Source organism: Lepidochelys kempii, chromosome 2, assembly GCF_965140285.1.
Source record: "Lepidochelys kempii isolate rLepKem1 chromosome 2, rLepKem1.hap1, whole genome shotgun sequence".
In the NCBI taxonomy this organism is placed as follows: Eukaryota; Metazoa; Chordata; order Testudines; family Cheloniidae; genus Lepidochelys; species Lepidochelys kempii.
In genome coordinates, this window is record NC_136381.1 from 12,051,403 (window position 1) to 12,075,428 (window position 24,026).

The following is a 24,026-nucleotide window of genomic DNA, read 5'->3' on the forward strand; positions in this document are numbered from 1 at the left end:
TTTGTACAGAGTTATCCTTCAGAACTGAACCACACCCTATGGAGGGAGGAATGGGGAGAGTATAGGGCACAAAATGAGGCGGGAGGGGCTATAAGCAGTCAGCTGGAGACTGATGGAAAGAGACTTTGGCTAAGAGACATGTGTTTTAGCTCACCCAGTAGAGGCTCATAGGGTAAGCTCCAGAGGTCCCAAGTTTGATCCCGGTCATGGCTGAGCAAGATCTGTCAGCGTTCCATGTGTGAATGCAGCACCTCTTTATCCTGTAGGATCCTGAGTGACAGCTCATTGCATAAAAGACACACGTTGTCCTCCCCAGGAATGACATGGGGGAACTTCTGTGAGGCGAGCCTTAACATTTGCCTCTTCATTAGGGAGTGCTGTAGGCCAATGTGTGTTGTCAGCAACTACCATCCTTGGTAAGTGTGTTTAAAAGCGTGGGCAGCAGCTGAAGCTTCACCTGGGGAGGTTAGCTTCCTGTCCCACCTCTTCTGACAGCGGCCCTGCCCACACTCCACCCCTCCTCCACCCCAGGCTCTGCTCCCACCCCCACTTGGGCCCCTCACCACATCCCTCCTCTCCTTCCTCCTCCCTCACGAGGCCCCCACCGCTCGCCACGTCCCTCCTCTCCTCCCCTTCCCCCTCCCCCGCGAGGCTGCCACTGCCTGCCATGTTCCTCCTTTCCTCCATCCCCTGCGAAGTCCCCATCGCCTTCAGGGACACGGTAAGCGTCAGGTGGCGGGGGTCTCATAGAGGGGGTGAAGGAGGGATATGGCGAGCGGTGGGGACCTCTGGAGAGAGGGGGTGGAGTGGAGGAGAGGAAGAACTCAGCCAGGCAGTGGGGGCCTCGGGAAGGGGTGAAGCAGGGATGGGAAGAAGCAGAGGGCAGGCAGGGCCACCATGGCCCAGGCATCTGGCTGCAGCGGCTGCATCAGGAGAGGCTTAGCCTCCCCTGGCCTATTATACCTGCAGCCTCTGGTTAAAAGGACATTGTGCCCTGAATGAAGCTTTAAGAGCTGAGACAGTCAGGGAGCTCAGGAGTTTACAGTGCATGGTGCTGCTGAAATCATAGCTTTCTCTATTTGTGCATGAGCTTCTCAAGTTGGATTTTAGTTCCTACAAAGGGCCAGATCCTGCAGTCCTGATTTAGCCAGAATCCCAGGCTCAGCAGGTGCAAGCTCAAACGCACTGGATATTTAAGGCGTCTCTTCTTGGAAGAGACACAGGATTGGTGGTGATCGTGTTGGCTTTATCGTACTCTGCCCACAGCCAGTGTAGTCCCCCATAGCCTCCCTGCTCATTCAGCGTTTTGCCTTTCTGTTGAGAGACTCAATACAAGTATCAGTTATTGTCACTGACTGATGCTGCGTCACATCCAATACTAAGTGTGCTGGGGCAAGCAACTCCTTTCACACAGGCTACCAAGGAGATGAAAATGACTTTGAGTCACAGCCAACCTTTGAAGCAGTGACCTATAAATTCAAAGCCCTGTATCCCATTATGAATCCCCTAAGCCATCCAGTTCCCTTGTGCACCATCACTTGCTTTACATGTGTAGTAATTTCTTTGTTCTCATATTCTGTTCAGTAAATAAGCTATAAAATGAGCATCAGATACCTGCCTGCATATACAGTCACTGTGTTGTGTTTCTATATTGAGGGTGTATCTTTCTTTGAACTGTCACAGACCAAAGAGAACACAGTAGCTTGCCTGACCCACCGTTGAGTAGTTCCTTAGGGTACAGTCTCACTGCTAGAGGTGCAATGCATGCAAGTTCCATAACTGCTCATAGGTCTGGCACATGAAGTAAGGACCTGACTCCTCCTTGCATCAGCAGTGCAATGTTTTTTCCCAGTGGATCACTTCACATTTTTCTGATGGATTTTTCCACCCACCGAGAAGACAGCCAACAATAGTGGCTTTAACATTGTGCAGAAACATTCTTTGACTCAGCCAGTCTCCGGAGAGTTAGAGGCCAGACACTAAAACCTGGAATCAAATGTGGCCTCTGCCTCTTGTTCACGGATGTACACAGTCAAGTTCAAAAACTTTGTTACATTTCAAGTGGTTTTGGCTTCATTGGTTGCTTTGTATTGCAGTATAATACCAAACCCCACCTCTCCCCCTGAACAGTGAATTTTCTCTACCTCTCCATCCCAATCATCCAAGGGGATTTTGTAAATCCTAGTTCCTACTCTGCAAATCACAAACAAAGTTAAAGAAGTCCTCAAACACAAGGCTCCCCTGAAACGAACAAGCATCCGTTGTGTACTGCCATCATACAAGGCTGTTAGAATCTCGTCCCCAGGGGCCAATTCTCCCCCGAGCTGTGCAGTGTGTACTTACTAAAACACACAGTAATTATGCCATAATTGCTGCACGACAGCTGTGGCAAGGGAATTGTGGGGCTGGCACTTGTTTCATTCATTGAGAGGGAGGAAGGGCAGAAACAATGTCAGGAAATATTAAGAATTCGGGATACTTATCTCTGAAACCCCATCAAAGTGGATTAATTTAGTTTGCTACAGTTCCAGTAATATCCAGTTAGATTATCTCTTCTGAAGACCTAGTTTGGTTAGAAAGCTCCAACTTGTCTTCAGTTCTTGCCCATCTTAGGTTGTGGTCTAACTTGAACTGACTTGCCTGGAAACTGGAGTCCTGCTTTATTGTCTCTTAGCTCCACCCTCTTTTGATTTCAGCCAATCGGTCCCCGCGAACTGACCAAGCTGTCTTTTCCTCAGTTTTTTTTTTTAAAACTTTGTTGGTTTTTTTGTTTTTGTGGTTTCTTTAAACCATTTATAAACTTTCCCGCTTGGCCTTGCCTGACCAGAAGGAAGTGAGGAGCAACCAGCACCAGTCACTCAAGGGAAAGAGAAGAGACTACAAAAGAGGAAAGAAACAAAACAGACTCATCTTACAGTGTCCCCATTTACATCCTTGAGAAGCTGCCTTGCCACATTCCTCTCACCATATGGTGCTATGCAGGTCTATAAATCAGCAGCTCCCCAAAGCCCACTTAAACAGGAGATAAAATATGCAGTGTTGCTGTAGCCGTGTTGGTCCCAGGATATTAGAGAAACAAGGAGGGTGAGGTAATATCTTTTATTGGACCAACTTCTGTTGGTGAGAGAGACAAGCTTTCCAGCTTACACAGAAACTGGAAAGGTGGAACAGATTGTTTAGCATAAGCAGTTAACACATTTCAAGGGACCATGCAAGGTGAAGTGGCTTGTTAATACTGCTTCACTCGGGGGGAGGAAAGGAAGGAGAGGGGGTAAGCAACTGGGAGGAGTTGTTGTGATAAACCATAATTCCAGTGCCTCTATTCATTCCATGATTTTTTGTTTCTAGCCAAGTTATGAATGTAAGCTCCCAGGCTTGTCTTTGGAAAGTATTGTGTAGGTCAGCTGTGGAGTGATCACTTTGTGAAAAGTGTTCACTCACAGGTGATGGGGTTTCTTATCGTTTCTTCTGTGCAAGTTCACCCAAATGTAGTGATTGTCTGGTTTCACCCACAAAGTTGTTGGGGCATTTAGTGCACTGGATGAGGTACACCACATGTTGTGATTGGCATGTGTAGGACCCATGGATCTTGAAAGGTGTGTTGTGGGGGATGTTAATCATTATAGCCGTGGAGATATGTCTTCAGGTTTTGCCTCTGTTGTTCTGGCAGGGACTGGTGCCACTGTGATTTGGTGTGTCCTAGTCTGTGGGGACCTTGCTTCTGATGATGAGCTTGGAGAGGTTGTTTGAAGGCCAGAAGAGTGGGTTCAGGAAAGATTTCTTTCAGGATGGGTCCCCATTGAGTATGAGTTGTAATTGTTTGATAGGGGTTCTAATGTGGGGTGGTAGGTGACACTTATGGGTGTGCAGTGGGAAGGGATTTTATTTCTGTATTGAAGCAGGTTCTCGCAGAGCATTTGGGTAGCTCATTCCATCTACATTTCTGGTGGAGTGTCCTTGTGTGGTGAAAGCGGTTTTGTGTGTGTTAACGTGTGCATCCCTGGACTTTCTCCTTGGACCATGTTCTGTGGTATCTGAGTGCCTGATTGTAGATAATTGATTCCTTGGTCTGTTTGAGGAGGTTACTGGATCTATGAAAGTACGTGTGGTGATCTGTGGGTTTCTTGTATGTAATTGTCTATAGGGGTCCATTGCTGAAGCTGATCATGGTATCCAGGAAGTTGATGCTGGTGTGGGAGTATCCCAGAGAGAATTTAATGGACAGATGGTGGTTGTTGGGCCTGTCTCAGGAGATAAAATAGGGTGAGCTTGAAAGTTTGTCTCTTTCACAAACAGAAGTTGATCCAATAAAAGATATTAGCTCACCCACCTTGTCTCTCTAATATCCCAGGACCAACACGGTTACGACACTGCAAATAGCAACAGAAGATAAAATAGTGTCCACTAGCACGTCCTCCAATTAGAATAACCTGCTGTATTAACTTCCCCAGCTTGAATGTCCCCCGCTTGAATGATTTTTGGACTTACCTATAATATATGATATGGCTTTTGGCATGTGTATTTTGTTTTACTGGAGAAACTATCTATATCGCTTTGTAGGTAATATAAGAGAGAGGTATTCTCCAGTGGTTAAAGCAGAGGAGTGGGCATTAGGATTCCTAAAGGTCACAATATATGAAACCAGTCCTCAAATATGAGGTATATGTATTTTTTTTAAGTTACATCTACATGTAAAGAGTCTTCCACACTCCTTGAATTCCAGCTTTGTGTTTGTTTAACATCCTATGGTTAACACTCCCAGACAACTAATGGCTGAATAATATATGTCAAGCAGACATATAATTACATTAGATTTACTGATGGTTTTCTGTCATGTTCTTGCCTTTAACATAACCTCCCCTGGTGACACAGGCAAATCAGTAACCTCACCGTGCCTCAGTTTACTCAGCTGTAAATTAATATAATCCAAGTTGCTTGCTCTGTAAGGGTGTGTTACGAGGTTTAATGCAGTATTGTTTCCAAAGTATGTTTGAAGTCTTTATTTACAAACCTCGACTTGAGGACAAAGTAATATAATTATAACATCCCAACTTGTAATTTGCATTGTCAAACATAAAAAATAAAAGTTAAGAACCAGTGGGAGAAAAGCTTCAAGAAACAAGCCCACTTGACTGTTTAGTGACTTAATCTGTATTATAGGTGGAGCCGGTAGTGATACTTATTAAGGTTGCCCAACCCTTACCATTATAAGACCCTGTATTCAGTTTCTTATAACTCTGCCAAACTGTAATCATTTGGGCTAAAATGTTCTGTGCCAGGTGCCTGCCTTGGGCTGACTTGGGGGAGGGGAAATTTCAGCCAAAATGATTCAGCTGTTTCCAAGAATGCAAACAGGGGAAAAATAAGTCTGTGGCCTTAAAAAAGGCTGCTAACCTTTTCTTTGAAAGCTGTAGAGCCTTCGTGCTGTGGAGCAGCGACTTGAAATTTGGCAGGGGAGTTGCCTTCGTTTCAGGGATGTGCCTTCTGCTGTTCTCCATGAAAATCTGTCCAAATTGGGCCAAGTTATAAGCCACTGAAAAATGACCTTTCACATGCTCAGTAGGGACTTTTTAGATTTTAGCTGCTAAATTTCCCAAAGATTTCATCCACATGCTCCAAACTGGGGCTGAGAAGAACGTTCCCTGCAGTTGCAGTTCTGAGCTATTGATGTCCCAGTCTGAGAACCTGAAATGAGAGCAGGGAGCCTGTATCTCCTGTGTTCTCAGTGACCCCAGGCAGTGTGGAGGAGGAAGGTTGCCTGATTCAAATGCAGGGGGCACAAGAGCTGGACCTGCTGGGACCAGAGGGGTCAGGCGGGGGGAGTAGATTGGGACAAAGAGCCATAGGAAGTGAGAAGACTGGGTTTGGAGGCTGGAGGGGTGGGGAGAGGGAAAGTAGGAGTGCGAGCTGGAGGGAGTCTGGAAATGGCTGGGCAAAGAGACTGGTACTGAGAACCACTGAGGTGCGGGGTAGGCGATAAGTGGAGAGGGGAGACAGATCTGATTTCATTGGAAGTTAGGTGTCTAGGCACTCTTCAGAATCTTACTAAACCTCACCTTTACGTACCTAAGTACCTTTAAAGATCTGGCTAAATGGCTGTGTCACTTCCGGAAATGCAATTTTTAGCTGTCCTAGTTACTTAGACACAGATCCGCAAAGATATTTAGGTGCCTAACTCCCGCTGCTGTCAATGCTGAGCAGAGCAATGCCTGGACACTTTTACAAATCCATGCCTCAGTTTCCCATTTGCAAAATGGGGATTAAACCTCTTTATCTCATGACGTGTTGTGACAATAAATTCGAGAAGCACTCAGCTACTGTCGTGAAGAGTGATGTATTAAAGTCAGGAGGAAATGGAGAATTCTCTCTCCAGAGCAGGGTTTGCGTAGTGTGCACTACATAAGGCATTGGGCCTCACGCTGAACAATGAGGAGAAAACAAAATATGAAATTAGCTGCTCATTAAGTGAGCATCATCCACCCTGTACAGTGAATGAGGCAGGGGTCCAGTGGGGTAAAAAGGATGCAATCATGTATTTAAAGACTATCATAATATGTATACACAGTGGGGGCCGAATTAAGGTTCCTACCTTTTAAGGACTTGATTTTGCTATCAGTGATTAATAATGTTCATTTAGCTTATTTTTTGTGGGTAATATTATATGTAGTTTGACAAAATAATAATAATTAATAATATATAAAGCAATGAATTATTGTTTTTTCTGGCACTCTTCACTTTTGTTTTTACCCTCCAATTGGCAAGGCTGTCAAATGCTTTTAAACAGCCACTTTTACCACAGTGGCCTAAAATAAGTGAATCAGCTATATTTTCTTCAGCCATGCTGAACACACATTCACCTTTGCTGAGAAACCATGTAATCTCATTGCTGTGACCCCTGCCTGTTCTCCCATACCCACTGCTTAATTGCCTCTTGGTTACATCCTATACAAAATTAGATTGGGGGCAGAGACTGTTTTTTCTACATAAAAGTTGCCTACTTGCACTCTATAAGGTGCTGTAATATACTTCCATAGCAATTAATAATCATGTATTCTAAAAGGGCTTCTGCCACTTTATCTGTGGCCACAGCATAGCATTATGAATTATTCATTTATTAATTACATTTTATTATTTGTATTGCAATAGCAACTAGAGAACCCAACGGGGATCGAGGCCCCATAGTACAAAGGGTTGCACAGGCAGGTAGGCCCAGATTCTCAATGGTATATGAGCCACTATCTTCATTGAAATCAATGGCAGTTAGGTGCCTAAATACCTTTGAGGATCTGGGCCATAGTGAGAGTCAGTCTGTTCTCTTCAGAGCTTATAATTTACATGGACAAAGGGTGGGTGAAAAGATTATCCCCACCTTACAAATAGGGAACAGAGGCATAGGGAGAGAGGCCCAGATCCTCAAAGATATATGAGCTGCTAACTTCCATTGAAATCAATGGAAGTTAGGTGCCTAAATGCCCGTGAGGATCTGGGCCAATGTGTGCCAAGTCATGCAGGTGCTCTGTGGCAGAACCAGGAACTAAACTCAGATTCCCACTCTTCCAAGAGAAAGGCATGTGTTTCTTTGCTTGTTAACTATCCTGAGTGCAGCTGATTTGATCTACGATGTTTATATTTTATCCTGCTCTTAAAGTAGTTTCCCAACCTTCTGTAATATTCTATTTCTTCGATTTTGAACGCAATCGCTTTCAAGGAGTAGTCTTCCTCTTGGAAAGGCAATGACTTGTGTCATAAATATAAAGGGAAGGGTAAACCCCTTTGAAATCTCTCCTGGCCAGGGGAAAGCTCCTCTCACCTGTAAAGGGTTAAGAAGCTAAAGGTAACCTCGCTGGCACCTGACCAAAATGACCAATGAGGAGACAAGATACTTTCAAAAGCTGGGAGGAGGGAGAGAAACAAAGGGTCTGTGTCTGTCTGTATGCTGGTTTCTGCCAGGGACAGAACAGGAATGGAGTCTTAGAACTTTTAGTAAGTAATCTAGCTAGGTATGTGTTAGATTATGATTTCTTTAAATGGCTGAGAAAAGAATTGTGCTGAATAGAATAACTATTTCTGTCTGTGTATCTTTTTTGTAACTTAAAGTTTTGCCTAGAGGGGTTCTCTATGTTTTTGAATCTAATTACCCTGTAAGATATCTACCATCCTGATTTTACAGGGGGGATTTCTTTATTTCTATTTACTTCTATTTTTTATTAAAAGTCTTCTTGTAAAAAACTGAATGCTTTTTTCATTGTTCTCAGATCCAAGGGTTTGGGTCTGTGGTCACCTATGCAAATTGGTGAGGCTTTTTATCCAACATTTCCCAGGAAAGGGGGGTGCAAGTGTTGGGAGGATTGTTCATTGTTCTTAACATCCAAGGGTCTGGGTCTGTATTCACCTAGGCAAATTGGTGAGGCTTTTTACCAAACCTTGTCCAGGAAGTGGGGTGCAAGGTTTTGGGAAGTATTTTGGGGGGAAGGACGCGTCCAAACAGCTCTTCCCCAGTAACCAGTATTAGTTTGGTGGTGGTAGCGGCCAGTCCAAGGATAACGGGTGTAATATTTTGTACCTTGGGGAAGTTTTGACCTAAGCTGGTAAAGATAAGCTTAGGAGGTTTTTCATGCAGGTCCCCACATCTGTACCCTAGAGTTCAGAGTGGGGGAGGAACCTTGACAACTTGCAACAACAATGTTAATTCCATCACTGAATTGCAACTGTTTTACCTTTGCATATATTTAATGCAAAAGAAAAATGCAATGTTAAGGATGCACAATTAAGCATGCCAAAGTCAGTCAAGGTTGAACATGCAGCCTTAACTCTGGTGTCAGGCAAGTATGTTCTGCTGTGAGACGACCTTTAATTACAGGATCAAATACTGTTTCTCTAATAATGTTCTATCATTACACAGGTTTTTTTGTGCACAAACATAAAGACGCTTGTGCCTGATTCTTCCCTGTTGCACGTTTATACCTGAGCACTGTCAACACCACCACCAAGGTAACTGGGACATTCTGATGTGGTCGCAATGTACACCAGCTCATATTACACAGGGCTAAATGACTGCATGAGGTGCAGGGTCCTGGAGAATCAGTGTTGTAGTGGATTTCAGGGGAACTATTCATGTAATTGAAGGAAGTAGAATTTGGTTCAGTATTACAAGCAGGGTCGCGAATTAAAGTGGCCAGATCCTCAGCTGGTTTGAGTGAGCGTAGTGCCATTTAAACCAATGGCGATACCCTGATTTAAACCAGCTCAGGATCTGCCCCTGAGCGATATGTTTAGGAACAAACCTAGCTCTTACTACTCATGTGAGCAGTTCATTAGCCTCAAAGGTGCAGGTTAAGAGACAGCAGTCAGGTTCTAAGCAGTTTGGAACATTGGGGCTGAATGCACAAAAGGAAGCATTCACGGAAAGTTAGGAGCCTCAATAGAAGTTAGGAGCTAATACCTTTTGACTGTATTCACCCTGTTTGCCTAACTAGTGGTCAGTTAATCTCTCTTTTGCAGGATGCCTCCTGACTTAATTAAAAAAATATCCACGTTGAGTGAACTTTTGAAAACCCCCCTTTGCTTTGTTGTGCTTAGCTAGCAAGGTTAGCAAATCACAGGAAAATTTTAATTCAGTCTATTTTTTCAAAGCAGGGGAAGGCACTGATTTATCACATTCACACTGAATTTCAGCTTCTAACCATCAACAGTCGTTAACCTGGCCCTGTTCAAATGTGTGCATACCATTTTTTAAAAAAGCATAAACTATGTAACTTCCCCAGCCTCCCCCCCCCCCCAGCTCAGAGAAGGACTTTTCCCTCAAACTTTCCAAAAAATTGCACCTTGGGCAAAGATGGAGTTGAGAAAACTTGAGCTTAAAATGGGTATTTCTTAGAAAGTGAGACATTGTGTAAAACTCGGCTGGGGTAAGACTCCAGAGGATTACATCTGTATGCTCCGTGTGATATTGTACTGTATTTGAAGACAAACACTCCCTAACTTCTGATGTGTAGCAGTCCCACCCCTCTTGCTGTTTGGGTCCTAGTTCTTGCTAATAAGGTCTCCAGTAAGTAGCCCATTCAGCTTAGTTTTCTCCCTCCTTGTCCTGCAGATTCCCAGAGCTGGGCAAACTCCATTCTCTATGCATTAATGTTTTCCCCAAATGGGGATAGAAAAGGGGTTGGGGATATGTCTTGGGCCCTTTTTTCAAAGTCTCCTTCTCTTCCATCCCCTTCTCCTGCTGCTGCTACTACTGTCCCTTTAACCTGCTTCCAGCATGCTGCTGAGCGACGGGATCACCCAGGCATTGCAATCATGGACCTGATCACAGAGCCAGAGCGCTAGACCCTGCTCCACACTAGTGTCAGCAGCAGCATAATAATCAAAAGAACAGGAGAAAGTGAGTGCTGGAGAAGAGTGGGCATTTATTACTGTTGTTGTTCCTAGCTCCGCCACAGCCTGTGTCTGAAAGAACCCGGAGCTGGAGCAGCTGTTGCACTGAGTGGTGCTGCCGCCGACTTCAGTAACCATAGCAACAGCATCAGCACCATCACCATCCTCCTCCTCCTCACTCATTCTCCTCCTCCTCGGCATCGTCAGTACCGGGAGCAGGAGCAGCAGCAGCAGCCCTGACAGGAGCCAGAGCCCAGCAGTAGGGACTGCAATCAGCCCACTGCCTTTCTGTACCTGCTCCATCGACACCAGCAGCAGTAACCACAACCTTGTTTCCTACGGGGAGCGGGAGGGAGTGTGTTGAGGGAGGACCCCACAAAGACCCAGGTAAGATCAGCTGTGCTGCTTGCAAACTCTCCCCTTGATCAGTTCAGTTTTGTGTATGTGTGCATATTGCTAGTTTATTGGCTCTCTTGTTTCAAAGGCATTTTAATGACATTTCAACCAAGCATGTTTTCCAAAGCATGTTTTGCAATCTTTGCCATACAGACCCTCTCTCCACCTCCCCCCATATGTGAAAAATAATAAATCCCTGTAATATTCCAGTGAGACTGATTAGAAATGGGGTGATCAGGGGACACAACGTGATCCGAGTATGAACGACTCGAGCTGTGTGCTCCAAAATAAAAGTGAAGGGTTGCGATGAAGCAAAGGTCGACATAGCAATAAATAACCCTCTGAAAAAAATAATCCAGACAACAGTGCATTTCTCCCTCCTCAGTGCACAGAATAAATTCTTTGGGTCATATTTAGGAGAGATCTATAAGATATAGATGTGTGTGTATGGGCTAGAGAGGCAACCTCATTGTAATCTGTCACTGAAAGGGTTGTGTTACATGCTTTAAAATAAAAGTAAATAGTTGCAGTAACACTAAGGTCGTCATAGCTATTAACAATAATTAAAAAAAAATACTTACCAAAATGTTCAGTACTTCCTATCTTAAAAAAAAAAATGTAATGAGTAAGAAATAAGGGAAACTCACTGGATCAATATATAGAAAAACATACATTGGGTGCATTTAAAACGAGTAAAGATCAGCAATAATGCAAAGACGAGTGTGGAAATTAATCCTCATTGAACACACAAATAAATAAAAATGCCATGCAATGCCCATATGAAAACTTGTATCGTGCTGAGAGAGTGAGTGTTTGTGGAGAGGGTAAAAGTAAGTTGAAGCCAAGTGGTAACTGTATGCTATGTAATGACTGCAGAGAGCTCTTTCCACTTACACGTAACTAATATTTTTTTGCAGCAGTAAGGAGAGATAGAGACGTCAGCAGCTATCTCCTCCCCCCCCGCCCACCCTGGTTATCACTGCCTGCCTGGTTGGAAATGTACTTCACTGTAATGACAATCAGCATTTCAATAAAAGCGAGCCAGACATTAGCAAAGTCGTACCCATGAAATGTCAAAATTATAACCCTGCTTCTGGTTCATAATTATGCTCCGGGAGTGATCTAGATGTGAGGTAGCCATGGCTAAACTGCACCTGCCTTCATGTTGAACAATGATAGAGAATGGGTCCCAATCCTGCAAAGCCTACTGAAATCAACAGGAACTGGAGGTGTTCTGCACCCTGCGGGAGGCACCGAACATATCTCAGAATCATGCCCATTATTTCTCTCTCATATGTAATACACACTACTTACACAAGCTGTGAAGCACGGAATATACACAGATCACCCTGATAGAGAAAGTGCTGTAGAAATTGACAGATAACTACATCCCTGCTCTGGAATTCTATAGGATGGGTTAAAAAACATGTATAGAGATTAACATTCAGAATCCAATTCTGTAGACTTGCAGAGTAATTTCCCTAGCACCATCTCGATATCATTGTTATTAAAATCTATAGGACTTCTCCATAGGAGGATGTTTGGCCTTATTAATAAAAGTATTTTAAAATAGCCAAGTATAATTAGAAGGGCTGATTTTTGGTCCTCGTTCTAATTAAATCTGTGTACTGTGAAACCATAGGTCGCTGGATGACGTCCACTAGGATATCTTGGCAAGATCTACGATATATGTTTGGCCACGTTTGATTTCCTGTTTTAAGGCTAGAGACTATAATACTTTTGGGAACCCTCTTTTGCAATGATATGTCTTGGAGAGGATGGGTCAGGGGAAAAAATGCAATAATAGGAACCTGAACTGGATCATGTTTATGGTGGTGATAAATCAGCTGCAGCATTTTAATCAGTTTTATACCTGTTGTAGGGATATCAAGCACATAATCAAGAGGGAACATTGTAAAGAATGAAGCAGAGTGAATATTTCATCAGTGCAAACAAATGATTAAAGGTCAAGGGGCTTTGAGATTACACACAATGTCCACAAAATATTCTGAATTATTACTTTGCTGCTAGCTGGAGGCGAATGATTTCATAGAAGCCAGCACTGTATATATGCTGACACCGGATTACTATGGGGCTGCAAAACTTCTGTTAAAAAACAGCTCTAGAAAAGGCAGGAAATCAGTGTGTTTATAGCAAAGCAATGCTCCTATAAAATCAGTGTGAGAGATGGAAAGTGCTGTCAGTTTATGGAGAGTCAGTCCAGTGTTTAGCGTTTGTATCCATGTAATTGTAAACAGTCAGGGTGTGAGGCACTTAGGGTGTATCCACACAGTGATAAAAAACCTGCGGCTTGTCCGGCTCAGATGACTCGGGCTTGCAGGGCTCGGGCTCTGGACTGTAAAATTGCTATGTAGATGTTGGGGTGGGGGGGAGTTATCACTGTGTAGATGTACCCCTAGAATAACTGATTTTTAATATTCAGGGCCAGCCAACACTTCCAGCTGACAGTGATTACCCCCCCCACTTACTCAAACTAGAATCTTAGGAGAGGATTTTCCTTGTATCAGATGGCTTGTTTTATATTACCATTTCATGCTAATGTGGAAGGACATATAGTCTGTCTTACTTTGTACTTGGAAGTTAAGGGTTGGACTCTTGACGACCATCTAGCATTGGTATCTGGCACTGTTCTGGGGGAAAAATGCTATTTTGGTACCTAAAGGTATTAACTATCTTTTAAAAATCCAGTTTCTTTTTCATTAGTCCTCCATTGTATCTCAATGGAGCTTAGAACAAAATCAGGCGTTTATGGTAGCTGTCATCAAAGTCAGCTTTTGTCAACAAGTTGCAACAATAATTTCTGAGACACAGCAGCTAATTTCCTCTTATAAGTGTAGGGGAAACTGCCATGTTCCACATGACACTGCTTGGTACTATTTGGCAAGTGATTCTTCATTGCTGGTGAACAACGTATCTGATATTGTTGTTTTTTTTTAAATTCATCTTCATTTTATTTAGAGGCTTTGAAGAAAATTTGTTTTTACTCTAATTTTCCCCTTTATTTTTTCTTGTCTCAGTATTTTAAGTGGCATGCCCTTTTAACTGGGTAAAATCAGGTTTTTAATAAAAAACAGAGAAATTAGTTATGGCAAAGGATTGCAAGGTGATCCAGGGTAATATTTTCAGAGATGCTAAGCAGCAGTCTGCTGTGGTCCCTTTGGAATTAAAGGGAGATATGGGGCCTCCGCAACTCAAGGGATCAACCCCTCTAATCCATCTCCCTGTCAGGGAAAGATTGTTCCCTGCTGGATATGCGACAGAACCACACATCCTAAATACAACGTAACCCATGCTAATACAATGTAGATCTTTGTCCCTATGACTGGGTATACCAGGCCCTTTGAGGACCCCTGCTGGAGGCCTTGTCATCGTACCACACCTTGCTCCTAGGAAGGAGCAGTGAAAGTGGGTCCTCCAGACCTGCCTAGAAAGGCTGCAGGAAGCAGCCAATCAGAGCACAGCAGGCTCAGATAAAAGGAGCTACAGGGTCTAAGCAGGTCAGTCACTGTCTGAAACCAGAGAGGCTGAGGCTATGGGTAAAGCATCCTGGGAGAGACCCATTCAAGGAGGTGTAAGCAGGGGAATAGTCCCGCTATTGTGGGGAACTTTCCTGGCTTCTGCACTACCCCGGAGAAGTGGGCTAGCGAAAGGATCTGAGTCCTCGCTCCCACTTCCTTTACCCAGTGGCCTCCCTGCCCTTGAGGACTCCCCTTCCACTCTCCTGTCTGGCAGAGTCCTCGTAACCCCAACAAGGCTGGGCCCAGGATTCCTGGGGGGCTCGACCCCCAATCCTGCTGTGGTCACCTAGGACAGGGGATAGGGTGTCCCCACTCTGGGGTACTCTCTCTGCCCCGGGCACTTCTCTGACCATTACATACAATTTAAAGCAAATGCAAGTTACTTAATTGACAATTAATTTTAAAAAGAATAAGGGAAAATGAGAAAGGTTAAAGGAAACACATCAACCCGCTCTGTGGCAGGGAACATCACAAACAGTGTCTCTGGAATGTCCGGGCAGTTCACAGTCTGTTCCTTGTAAGTCCCAGGCCTCCTTCTCCAGCCCTGGCCGTGCTGCAGGGATGCTGTGGGTTGGACACTCGCTCTGGTGGTGGCCACAGGCTCTAGGTGGCAGGGCCCTTCTTCCCAGCATTGCTCGTGCCTTGTCAGGGTTACCAATCCCCCTTCAACTCTAGCCTGCAGAGCCTCCTGGCTGAGGCGTCTCCCTGTGTTAGGCCCACTGCCCAGGGTCCCCCCTTGCTCTCCCCAGCTGGTCACAACACCCGGCTCCGGACTGCTCCATCCTCAGCTCCACTCTACTTCAGCACGGCTGCTGCTCTGCCTCCAGCTCCCTGGGCTGCTTCTCTGGCTCTGGTTGCTACAGCTCTGCTCCCAGGACAGGTCTGCTCTGCAGGCTGCTTCTGGGACTCTGCTCCCAGCACTGACCTGCTTTGTGGGCTGTTTTTCTGGCCCCTCTGGCTCTGGTTGCTGCAGCTCTGCTCCCAGGGCAAGTCTGCTCTCTCTGGGCTGTGCCTCTGGCTTTGGGGCTGCAGCTCTGCTCCCAGGACAGGGTCTGCTCCCTCTGGATCTGGCACAGCTCTACTCCCCAGCTCAGGCCCCTGCTTTCTCCTTAGCTCGGCCCCACTCTGTCTGACCCAGGCAAATCCAGCTCACACGGAGGACAGGACCTCCCTGGCCTCCTGACTCCCTGATTAGCCTGCCCACCCTGTCATTCAGGCTGACCTGGAGCATTGGCCTCTCCCCATTATTCCTGGGGGCTGGCAGTCTCAGGGTCCTGATTCCCCATTGACCCTTCCCCCTTTTTAGTACTGGGAGCTAGCAACTAAAACACCCCCACTGAATGTTAGTAAGGGGGCAACAGTCCCCTTACAGAGGGAATAGAGAACCCTGAGGTAAAGGTGAAGAGGAGGGGGCTACATGGGAAGAGCCCCAGGGAATAGCAGCAGCAATGGCGTTAAAGGGAGCAGCATGGGGCTGCCGTTTTTAGGGTCCCCGGGTTGGAATCTGGAGTAGTGAGTTGGCCCGGGTCCCCTGCACTGGCAAAGTGGCCAAAACCCTCAGAAGGGGACAAGTTTTGTTTAGAAGCCTATGTACAGGGCTCAAGGATGGGCCTGAAGAACCTGCAGAGGGCCAACCATTTGTGGAACTTTGTTCCTCTTGCCCCCCATCCCTAAAGGGGACTGAATTTGAAGGCGTGACCTGGCTGAGAGCTGAGGTAAAGGCTAGGAATCTCCAGAGAGAAAGCCCTGGGGGCACTGCTCTATACCAGGGCAGGCACAGAGTTAAAGCTAGTACAGAGAGGGCTGAGGACAGAGCCCAAAGACAGGGCAGTAGATGTTAACAAGGGCATAGAGACGGGCCCTGTTGGACCTTTTACTCTGGTATTGTTTGTGCGTATTGGCGGTGTGTGACTTGGCTGGAGGGCTCGGCCACTGAAGATGCAGCTGAGGAGGTTAACAGCTGGCCAGGGGCAGAGAGCAAGTGCAGGAGGTGCTCATGAGAGGCGAGTGTCTCCTCTCACGGCCCCTTCTCGTGGCTATCTCACTGGAGACTTTGAGGGTCTGTCAGTGTTCACAGCTTCAGCTGTGCAGGTACCAGGTTCGCCCTCCATATGTTGACGTAAGTGGGGTTTACGAAAAAAGCCCTCTCTGCCAGACTCTGGGCGTGTTTTTTGCTGTGGATCCACACTTCACAGCCCCTCCCTGTTCTCTGCAATGTGTGAGGTTGTATTTTCTTGTATGTGTACCGGGTGCTTGTGTCCAAGCAGGCAACTAGCCTGCCATTATGGTTGAAGTTTCCTGCTTAGTTCCTGTATTCTACTCTGGATCCAACTCCCTCCCTTGCATACTGGCAGTGCTCTACATTCCTGCTTCTCAAGCTATCTAACGTGGGGGACCGACAATTTTTTTTTCCACTGTGCGCTCAGACCGGCAGCCAAAGGCTGCTGGTCCGCGGACCACCACTTTGAGTAGCACTGCTCTACATCCTCTCTGGAGGAAGCCGTTCCTGACCTCCAGCAAGACCTTTGCTAACACTGTTCCAGGTGGTAACGTGTTGGGGCTACCAAAGGGCAGTTCCAGTTGCTATGTTGCTCTGAGCCCTGTCTCAAAAGGTCAATTTCATCAACTTGGTGACACGCCTGATCTCAGCCCGCCTAGAGAATGAGTCACAGGTTGCTTTCTTCCAAACCTAAATCCAAGGGATATAATTTTATTCCCTTTCTAATCCTATCATTAGTGCCTGCAATGTTAGTGACTCTGTTGTTCTGCAGTTTTACTTCTCTATTGGCTGATTGCAGATTGAGCTTCCTAAGGAAGGGCAATATGGAAATTCCAGGTTTCAGAGTAGCAGCCGTGTGAGTCTCTATCCCCAAAAAGAAAAAGAGTACTTGTGGCACTTTAGAGACTAACAAATTTATTTGAGCATAAGCTTTCATGGGCACCTTAGAGACTAACCAATTTATTTGAGCATAAGCTTTCGTGAGCTACAGCTCACTTCATTGGATGATAGGGCACTATACATAATTACCATATCCTGTTTTTTTAAATAGTTTTCTAGTTGTGACACATTACAGTTGTTTAATCACTCCTGTAGAAGGTTAGAGGAATGGGATTAGGGTCAGGTGAGCAGCAGTTTGGTGTTTGGTGACTCCTGACTGTCCGTTTTTTGTAACAGTCCTCTGTTTTGTTGTATTCCCAAACATGTTTGGGAATATACACATTGTAAATGCATGACTAAATGTTATTAGTTTTTATTATTAATGACATTGCAAGGGACTGGCTTGTGTGTGTAAAATTTATATAATATACCACTGCTCAGGAATGCATGAATCAGAACTGGTTGTCTCTATGATATAGATTGCCAACACATAGTAGAGATTCTCCTTTAGGTTAAGCGCTAGGAGCCTGCGCTTCTGTTGCGTGCGGAACTGAACTCTATCCCCACTGTGACCATGAGGTTTTTAAGGAGTCACTGGCCATATTGTTGCACACCAGGTGAAGTTCCTAGGTAGCTGCTGTCTGTTACATTGTGACCTGGTGCTAAGTGTCTCCTATATTCACTCAGCACCTCCTAGGATCAGGCCGTAACTTTATTCCATTTGTTTGGAAAACGTGTACCTGAGCCAAAGCTCCTATGTGATATTTCCACTGACTGAGCACATTCTACCTGGAAGAGGACTGGTTTCTGTTGGATATTTCTTTTAAATTAATTGTTGGTATCTAGCACGCAGCAGTGTGTTGAATTTTATATGTAAGCCAAGGAGCAGGTCTCAGTCTTTCTATTGCCCCCATGGAGTTGCATATTTATCAGGTGTGATACATCCACCAAACAATATTGAGTCCATGTCAATGAGTTGTTGACAGGTACTATTGTAAATTTGTATTTTTGATATGTGAAGGATACAGAAATCAAATATCTTTCTAAGAGTTATTTCTTAAAGAGGAGAGCAAGAGTATCCACATTTAACTTTTCTGAGTCTTTTATAAGCAGGATATTTCCTTAGTACCAAAGAGATCAAGATCTCAGAGGCTCTGATTCTACAAAGAGTATCTGTGTGGGCCCACTGCAGGATTGGGACCCTGACCACAATCCTGTCCTCCCTTACCTTTATCCTCTCTCTGCTTTTTGTTTACATCCACCAGTCATCTCTCATTAGATACTAACATTGTAAACTCTTTGTGGTAGGGACTGGCTTTTTCTTGCAGGTGGATAAAGTGCCTGGCGCACAATGGGGCCTTACTTCTGATCAAAGCTTTATTCTCTACCCCAGTACATATCGTAATATTGCTGAGATCGTACATGAGGAATGATCCCATTGGGTTGACATGGAGGTTTTCTGGTTTTAATAGTATGGCATTGGGGCCCAGTAAATAATAAGAGTTCACAAAGTGGCATTAACTTCATCACAAATGGCTACTGGAAAGTCACAGGATAAATCCCATTCTAAATGCTGTGCCTAGATCCCTGAATTCTGTGCTGTGTCTGATGGGTTTGCCTGTTTTCTTCACATAAAAGGGCCGCATTATTGATTATTTTATTTATTTATTTATTTATTTTGGTGTGTGCATGTAATTTTTTAAGTACGGGATTCCATTATGAGATCTCATTTCAATGAATTATTTCTAGCACAATAGTAAATGGACAAGGGGGAAGATACAAACAGTGGGCCCAAGCTCTCCTGTGTGAGGAGTGGGGGGGTCATCTGTCTTTCCAGGGCTCCATAGATAGCTGTCCTGTGAGGCTGGGAACAGGAAGAGACTGGGCAGTTTGGCAGAGGGAGGCAGTAGGCTGGGTAGGTCAAAAGGGCCTCATATTGTTCCCCACAATGACCCTGTGGATTTTCCAAAAAAGGAGATACCACCTAGAGTCAGACTACTTTCTACTTTAGAAGGTGCTTCTGTAGTAAGAATCTTAGAATTATAGGGTTAGAAGGGACCACAGGTTTTTTGTTCAGGAGGGGATTCTTGGAGACCCAACTACAGTAGAACCTCAGAGTTACAAACATTTTGGGAATGGAGGTTGTTCGTAACTCTGAACAAAACATTACAGTTGGTCTTTCAAAAGCTTTCAAACTGAACATTTACTTAGTAAAGTTTCAAAGCGATATTATGCAGAAGAAAAATGCTGCCTTCAATTTTTTTTTGTTAGTAGTTTATGTTTAACAGAGCACATAAGAATGGCCATACTGGGTCAGACCAAAGGTCCATCTAGCCCAGTATCCTGTCATCGGACAGTGGCCAGTGCCAGGTGCCCCCGAGGGAATGAACAGAACATGTAATCATCAAGTGATACACACCCTGTTGCTTATTCCCAGCTTCTGGCAAACAGAGGCTAGGGACGCTATCCCTGCCCATCCTGGCTAATAGTCATTGATGGACCTATCCTCCATGAACTTATCTAGTGTGGTGGGGTTTTTTTTTTTGAACCCTGCTATAGTCTTGGCCTTCACAACATCCTCTGGCAAGGAGTTCCACAGGTTGGCTGTGCATTTTGTGAAGAAATACTTTCTTTTATTTGTTTTAAACCTGCTGCCTATTAACTTCATTTGACAGGTTTGTGTTATGAGAAGTAGTAAACAACACTTTCTTATCTACTTTCTCTACTACACCAGTCATGATTTTATAGAACTCAATCATATCTCCTCTTAGCCGTCTCTTTTCCAAGCTGAAAAGTCCCAGTCTTGTTAACCTCTCCTCATACGGAAGCTGTTTCATACCCTTAATCATTTTTGTTGCAGTACTGTACTGGCTTTTTATTGTTTTGTCTCTGCTGCTGCCTAACTGTGTACTTCTGGTTCCAAATGAGGTGTGTGGTTTACTAGTCAGTTTGTAACTCTGATGTTCTACTGTACTGTGAAGGTTAGGGCCCTCCACACACACACACACACACAAGTTTTGGGGTGGACCTGTTCGATAGCTGCCATTTTGGCTGACATGATCAAACCAGGGACCACCAGTGCTTAAGCGGGGGAAGGAGAGGGGAAGCTGCTACAGCTTTAGCTCAGAGCCAGGCTATGTGGCCGGGGCTGTTGCAGACTTGCATCATCTGTGGATAAGGCACAGAATGTGATCTGTAATACACACTGACCAGTGGGTTACTTCTGTACTGCTCATTCATTTCTATAGCCCTCTGTTTTACTATGGCATGCGGCCCTCAATTATACCAAGTTATATGGAGTCACATCTGACTTATGCAACTGACTGGAATGGGACTTTAAGTGAGTTAGCTGTGTACCAAATCCTGCTCATCTGTGGCTCTGTGGCAGGTCTGTGGAGGTCTGAAAGCAGTTTGTGGCCCATATTATACTTTGTAAATCTATTGTACAACAAGAAAAACTATAGCATCATTTATTTCCTTTGTGTCTCCATCTCAGCTGAAAACGTCTTTTGTCCCTAGCTCACCATTGTATCCCTTTTCATTTTTCTCTCCCTCTGCAGCTGTGTTGACGCTAGGCTCTGTCAGGGTGCAGTTTGCAGGGTAGATGGTACAAACAAGAACATTTCATAGTTATTTTCATGCATGCTTGGCTTGACCCTGGACAACTGATGTTAATAGGACTCTGGACATTGACTTTAATAGGAGTAGGAGTGAGCCCAGTATTGCAATAGGTTTTTCAAGGAAGATAACCTACAATTTAGGAGCAAAGGAAGATTAAGAAGTGACTCAGCCTGTTTCAGAGAGCCTAATGCAAAGCCCATCAATTCAATGCAGCTATTTCCATAGGCTGCAGTGGGCCTGGGATCCAGCCCAGAAGAAAGTTATGGAGAGAGGTCAAAAACTAAGTAGTGCATTATGAATGCCAGAGTGATATAAGAACAGCCATACTAGCCCAGACCAACAGTCCATCTAGCCTAGTATCCTGTCTTCTGACAGTGGCCGCTACCCGATGCATCAGCGGGAATGAACAGAACAGGGTGATTATGTCTGATCCATTCCCTGTCGTCCAGTCCAGCTTCTGGCAGTTGGAGGTTTAGGGACACCCGGAGCATGGGGTTGTGCCCCTGACCATCTTAGCTAATAACCATTGATGGACCTACCCTCCATGAACTTTTCTAACTTTTTTTAACCTAGTTACACGTTTGGCCATCACAGTGTCCCTTAGCAATAAGTTCAACACGTTGACCTTTAATGATGTGTGGAGAGAAGAGCAGTGAAGACGGATACTGGATGAGTAGGCAGGGGAGATGTAGGATGAAGTGGCCCCAGAGGGGTTATATTTGGAGGAAAGGGACTGGAGGATTGGCGCTAAGGGAATACAATAGTGGTCTCAGTAGCTTTTGGTGTGGTAAATGTCACAAGAAAAACGGGGAATGAATCCTGACTGGATTACAAGTCAAATATTTTTTTGTTTTTGGAATAAACCACTGGGAAATGATCAGATTTTACCAGTAGTGCTGTAATGGAGCACTGTCTTGCTTTAGGTGACTCATGGTGGGAGAGAATGACATTAGCACTTTAATAAATGTACAGTGCTGAGTGCATTGTTTCAGCTCGGCTAATAATAACATTCTAAATGAGAGACAAAGTGGGATAAATCACATCATAATTCAGAATGCAGAAATAGTCGCTGCTAGAGGAACTAAAAATAGACAACTGTATAACCCTAACACCTACAGCGGCATGCTGGTGGAGGCAGGGTGTGGGCAGGCTGGCTAGGAGGGAGATGCTCACTTGTCCTAGATGTTGGATGTGATTCATACAGCTGGTGTCTTCCTTGGCTACTCAGTAAGTGGCTTCACAGGCGCCCTATGTACTGGGGAGCACTGGGTAAAGGGTAGGGCTCCAATAAACCACACAAACTGCAGTCTGAACTGTGGAGAGGCAGGCAGCTCCTCCTGTGTGCATGCAGTGTCCCAGGGATGTGCCCCAGTGCCAGGCCTGTTACCTATGGTACTGTGCCTAGGGAAGAGGTCTTACTCCTATCATAGAACCATGGGGTTAGAAGGGACCACAAGGATCCCCTAGTCTACACCCCTGCTGAGATGGAGGATTTGTTGTGTCTAAACCATCCAAGGCAGATGGCTCTCCAGCCTTCTTTTGAAAACCTCCCATGGAGGAGCTTCCACAACCTCCCTAGGCAGGTCTGTTCCATTGTCCTACTGTTCTTCCAGTTAGGAAGCTTTTCCTGAGATTTAATCTAAATCTGCTTTGCTGTAGTTTGAACCCATTGCCTCTTGTCCTGCACTCTCTGGCAAGGGAACAACTTTTTCCATCTTTTTTTATGACAGCCTTTCAAGTTTTCAAAGACCACTATCATTCCCCCCCTTACTCTCCTCTTTTTTAAACTGACTATACCCAGTTCCTTCAGCCTTTCCTTATATGGATTGCATTCCATCCTTTTGATCATCTTTTTTGTGCACCTCTGGATCCTTTCCGGTTTCTCTACACCATTCTGTAAAACAATGACCAGAATTGGGCACAATACAGCTCTGCTTGGTGCTGGTTAGACCTGAGCTGCAGTACCATCAAGTCCTGTGACTTGCATGTTATGCCTCTGTTAATTGCAACCCAAAATTGCATTTCCTTTTTGCAATAGCATGACATTTTTTCCCCATGCTGTATAAAAGATGGTGGCCACTGGCTGAACTGTTTACAGCCAAGGATCTGGGGTAAGTCTATTCCTTGACCCTGCCCTGCCCCCACCCCATTCTCCACCAAACATGTCCCCTCTGTATGCTACTCTTAGTCTGTGGAGGTATGACCATATGGGGCCTGATCTTACACTTACTGAAGTCACTGGGATCAGCGTTGGGCCCAGGCTGTGCAAGACACAGGTCCTGATTCTCCTGCCTCCCATGCCTACCAATTCAGTTAGATTGGGCTGAGCCTGGTGCAGAAGAGGGAAGAATCAAAGCAAGCACCATGGGCCTTTCTGCCCTCTCAGCCAGCATGAGCACCCACAAGGGAAGGCCATTCTGCATCTCACCCCCTGCCTCATGGAAGTGAGCAGAAAGAACTTCCACTGACTTCACTGAGCGCAGGACTTGGCCCTTCAGTGCGGCTTACCTGTGCGCCTGTGTCAAGGGGAGTAGTGAGGGCAGAGCACCTGGGACATGTGGGAGACATGAGAGAAGTCATGTAGTCAGAGACATCGTTGTGAAAAGCCTTAAAGCTGAGGATAAGGAGCTTTAACACGGGGCTATGAAGCCAGCAGAAAGATTCTACAAGGTGGGTGATGTGTAGCACATGGCGGGTGGTGGGGTGGAGGGGAGATGAAGTTGAGCTTAGCAATGACATCTTGGCTAGAGCCAAGGCAGAGTGGTCTTTAAGAGCATTCTTTTTACTGAGTGGGGCTTGTTTCCTCTGCAGTGTGTGTGTGTCGCAGAGGCAGGTGTACCTTCTGAGAGGAGACGCTTCTGACTTGTTCTTAGTTGTCCATAGTGGCTGGCTAGGATACTGTTATGACACCTTGAGGTACGTAGGGTTGCCAACTTTCTAATCAGACAAGTGAACACCCATGCCCTGCCCCTGCCCCATCCCTTCTCTGAGGTCCTGCACCCACTCCGTCCCCCCTCCCTCCGTCGCTCGCTCTAACCCACCCTCACTCACTTTCACTGGTCTGGGGCAGAGGGTTGGGGTGCGGGAGGGAGGCGAGAGCTCCGGCTGGGGTTGCAGGCTCTGAGGTGGGGCTGGGGATCAAGGGTTTGGGGTGTGGGAGAGGGCTCTGGGCTGGGGCAGGGAGCTGGGGTTCAGGGGGGTATGGGCTGTGGGTGCAG

General features: G+C 45.4%; 1 protein-coding gene across 1 annotated transcript in view; it reads left to right on the top strand.

Moving 5' to 3' along the window:
- Positions 1-10,582: 10,582 nt before the first annotated feature.
- The window catches only part of FAM135B (family with sequence similarity 135 member B), a 322,054-nt gene continuing 308,610 nt past the window's right edge, over positions 10,583-24,026 (top strand). The window contains exon 1 of the mRNA XM_073330058.2: positions 10,583-10,761. The gene's annotated coding sequence lies outside the window, so the exon portion shown is untranslated. The remainder of the gene's footprint in view (positions 10,762-24,026) is intronic.